Source organism: Mus caroli, unplaced genomic scaffold (assembly GCF_978045245.1).
Source record: "Mus caroli unplaced genomic scaffold, Mus_caroli_1 scaffold_5, whole genome shotgun sequence".
Classification (NCBI taxonomy): domain Eukaryota; kingdom Metazoa; phylum Chordata; class Mammalia; order Rodentia; family Muridae; genus Mus; species Mus caroli.
Window position 1 is genome coordinate 131,536,500 of NW_028227260.1, and position 4,805 is coordinate 131,541,304.

Below are 4,805 nucleotides of genomic sequence, written 5' to 3' on the forward strand. Positions count from 1 at the left end.
AACACAGCAGTCGACAGACAGCACTAATCTACTGAGTTTATTGGATAAAGAAGAGACATGACCAGAAGGACTTATTTTGCTTTTACTATTTGCTTTTTTCTTTTTCACCAGCTAAGTATAGCCATGAAACTGGAATAGGCAAGTATGTGAAACAGAAGACAATTAAACATATAGCAAATAGCCGAAATAAGAAATCTATCCCTGAGGGGTCAGGGCTCGGGAGATTTGAACAAAGATGAAATTAAATCAGTAAAACTACTACTTATACATATGGTTCCAAGAAGATGTCACTGGGCCAACTATAACAACTGCCAGAGCATTTGTTGCGTGAAGATGACCATGGACTATGCAGGAGCATGACATTTAAGTCCAAAGGGTGAGAGTGTAAAAGTTATTTTACATCAACCGAACTGGAAAGCTAACAACTTTAGAATGGAAGGGGAAACTGCATGATCACAAGGGCAGCAGCCTTTTGCAATAATCTTGAGCTACTATGTAAGGAACAAATTTACTACCAACACATTCTCTGTGGTGAAACAACTAGCAAAACTCTTATATATATATGACCCTGAAGCTGGAAATCTATGAAATAAATGGTTTTTTACTTATATGAAGTCAAACGTGAGTAAATAATATTGCAAACCACCCAGACTGTTGGGGAAAAAACCCTTAAACAGAAAGTTTAACAGCCTAAGATAGAATTGTTCTATAAAACATAAATCAAATAATTGAGACCCCCACTTATTTAAGTTTCTAGAGTTCTTTGCAATAATTTCATCTTCTTATCATTCCATTATTTAATTCTCTTTTTCACACTGTTGATTGCTTTAGTATGTAAGGATGGGGGTGACAAAGGGATATAGATGAAGTTAAAGAAGAGTGATCTACATCATCAAGAACAAGGCAGTAGGAAAACATGAAACATCTTGCAAGATCAGGTAACACCCCTTTCAGTATAGAATTTGGCAAAACGTGCCTCTACACTGTGGAATTTAGTGAGTCCCAGAGATGGGAAAAAAACTATATTTCATGTCAGTGGTGTTTGAATTCAACAAAGGTTGGAAGACAGTTACACAGTCAGTTACACACAAGGTGGCATTCAGTCAGCATGCCTGATTGAGAAAGGAAATTTGTCACTCAGATCACAATCTGTAAGCATCATCAGTTGTCATATGTGTGACCCACTGAACACAATTTGTCTCCATGTTTAGAGAGCTTCAGAACCACATGAAATCTCAGGAAAGGGAGTAAATACATTTGTTTCTACCAAAAAGTGATTTCGGATAAAAAAAAAAAATCTATGCTCCTCTTAAAGACTACTTATATGCCTTGTTTTACAATTTAGGCAAGAAATGCCACTACAGATATTATAAGAAACTTCAACCTGATTGTTTGTTTGTTTTTTGCTTATTTTAAGTAGGAGAATGAGTATGTTTGTGATTTCAGGCTGAGGTCTAAAGTGGTTTGAACAGAGTCCCAGGAAAATAAGAACTTGGAATACATTTAGTTAGAGTATTAGAGGTCTAAGCTGACTGAATAACATAGTGAATTGTTATTATTTTTTTTAATCTATAGGCAGAATACTGCATCATCACTGTGGGAACTCCAATCTACCAAAATTAGTGGAAAAATAGGTGTGCTGAACCAGAACTCCTCTGAATCTGGGGTGTCTTCAATAGGAGAGGCACAAAAAGCTGTCTTTAATTGCTCATATGGGAACTCTGTCATAAAAGAGCCATGACTCAGAAAAGAAGTACAGCTGTGACACAAAGATAATACTCCATATAATACTAAGTGCCACCTGAGAGTTTCTTAGTTATATGATACAAATTCTCTTACTTCCTTACACCTAATTTGAATTGTTTTCCTTTCTGACATCTGCTGAGAGTGACGCATACTGACAATCTTGGTATCTCAGTCCTGTCCTATAATGCCAGCTAATTGGGAGCCTGAGACAAAAGAATTGCAAGTTTGATGCCCACATTGGGTACGGAGTGAATACAAGGCTGATCAAGCAATTTAGTGAGATCCTGTCTCCTCAAGACAAAAAGTGTGAAAGCAAAGGACATAGCTCAGTGGTAGGTCATTCAGCTAACATCTGCAATACCCTAGGCTCAATCTCTAGGATAACACACACACACCCCAAAAAAGAAGAAGGGCAGTAAGAATTCAGAGGGGAAAGAGAGCAAGAGTGAGAGCAAAAAGGTGAGAGAGCAAGCAAATACAAACTGATAAGATGAGCTAGCAAGATAGATCAGCAGAAAAGTTCCTGCTGCCAAGCCTGACAGTTTATGATTTGACTCCTTGGAACTTAGAACTACTCTCCTAAGTTGTCCTGTGATCTCTACATGTTTGTGGCAGCATGTGTATGCATGCATGTGCATATGTATACGCACAGACATACACAAATAATATAAAAATATATTTAAATCAGCCAATGACATTAAACAGGATTAAATAAGATGAAGATATTAAATTAACCATGAATAATACTATGAGCACATTTTCTGAAAATATTCTTAAAGCAGAAGGTTAATTTTTCCTATGGCAGATACGAGACAGATTCATACCTGAGGCAAATTTAAAATACAGATTAATTTTTCATGTGAAAATTCAGAAGTCTAGTCAGTGCTTTTCCATAGATCTAAGTAAATCCACCTCTCTCCACAATTGGGCCACAGAGCAGGGAACTCTCTGAGGACAGTAAACAGAAGGACTTAGAAATGCTTGGTGTTGATAGGCAATGAAAGATCTTTAGCATCACTGCCAAGTTTGCCAGATAAGGACATTGAGGTCAGAGAGGACATCAGTATTTGAGCCAAGACTGCAAGTCTTCCCGAGTCCTTGAGTTCCCTAGACTGAACTCAAGCCTCCTATCTAAGTACAGAGTCTCTTTTATTCCCAATCTACCTTTGGAGTTTTGATTCTGTTTACAGGAAGCAGCACAAACGGCAGCAAGTACTGGAACTGTGTTAGCCTGGGCAAGAGTCTGGGTGATGAGGATCTTTAGTTCAGTAACTAAACTCGCCTGGATAAAATCCAAGAATGCCTGCCCGACCCTGATCTCTACTTTCCAGTGCAGAGAATTAAGCTAAATCCCAGGGACTGTGCTTCCTACAAGTGGGCAAAAGGTTAACAGCCTTCTAAAGATTCAAGAAGTGACTCATTCCACATCCTCTAGACAGCCTTTAATTTTTCAAGTACAGATATGGCTGACTGGGTGGGAGTATCTCTGGTTTCACAGCTCCAATTAATTTTTTTTTTTACTTTCTTCTTTCCCATTCCCTTTACCTGTTCCCTCCTGAGTTTTAATGATCCAAACAGCATTGAGGCACCATCATCTTCCATACTCCAAACTAAAATAGAATGCACTGAGCATTCAAGTCAAAATTGCTGTCTTGCCTTGCTCTGTCTTAATGGCCAACAGAAAATATGCTCAGAGTTCTTTATAAGGAAAGCAGAGAACGTCTTACCATACTAGTGTCTTAACATTTGGGGGAATACATTAGGAACTTGTTTGGTTTTAAGATTCTGTCCTTTTTAAAGCTTTCCATGTACCTTGCTTCTTCTCTGCACATAATGAACCTTTCTCTTAACTTATCAGTCACATAGAATCTGAGTGACTTGAAAATTGAAGACCATCCACTTGAATAAATTACTTGGTGTAATAATGCCTAATGATACATCCTACATAATCATAGCAAACCTTGCCCTTGAAACCACAGTCCCACATTCTATTACCCTATATGCTTATCAATTCAGCCTAGCCGACAGAATTACTGGCTTTTAGATACCATCATTGAACAATGTTGACACTAAATTATAGGTGTTATTTATCAGCTAAAACATCTGTTATAGTCCTAAAAGACAATCACAGAGATTGCTTCTGCTCACACGCAGATGGCTGAACTCCATGCAGCTTCAAAGACTGACCTGGAGTCCAGCAGCTACTTATGGAACTCAGGTACTAATGGCATCCTCAAATGAATCCATTTGCAATTTTCAACACAGACATGGTCATGAATACTTGAAATTAAAAAGAAAAAAGCTGAAAGTCTCAGTGATTGATTGTACATGCCGCTAAATCTGCACTTACTGAGGAGGAAGGCATGAGAAAAATACTGCTTTCACTTAGTTTTTCAGAGAATTGATGTGTAGCGGTCGGTGGGGTTTGGGAAAACGGATGTAATTAATTATGCACAGCACTAGGTTGCTGATTGAATGGGATACCCAGCTCTCAGAAGGTTGCCAGTGATGGATTGAAGCTGCATAGCCGTAGCAATGGCCCTTGCAGTGGAAGTCATTACAGTAGGTGTCAGGTGATGTAAATCACAAGCAAAGAATGTAACCTCCCCTTCCACATAAAGATTAGACTCAGCTTCAGAATTGAGTTATTATGTGAAATGCCATCCTATTGAAACCCCAAAAGACAAGCCAATTGCCCTTTAAACAATTGTAAACATGCAGCTTCCACATGGGGAGTGTCCTTATCTGTTATTGTGCATTCGGCCAATACCCTGGAGCGATTCCCTCTCTCAAGATGTGAGAGGCTGGTGACAGTGCCATAATCAGGGTGCCACAATCCTCAAGACTGAACGTGTGCCTTAGGCAACACTCAATGCATTTTCTCACACTTCTCATGCTAGGAACTGAAGATCAAGGTCCTCTACCATTTTACTTCCTGTGAGACCTTTCTTCCTGACAGCCATGGTTACCTTGTCCCTTTATCCTCACACAGCCCCTCTGTGTATGCAAGTATGTGGTGGCAGAAAGAAGACGGGGAGGGGAAAGGAGAAAAGCAGATG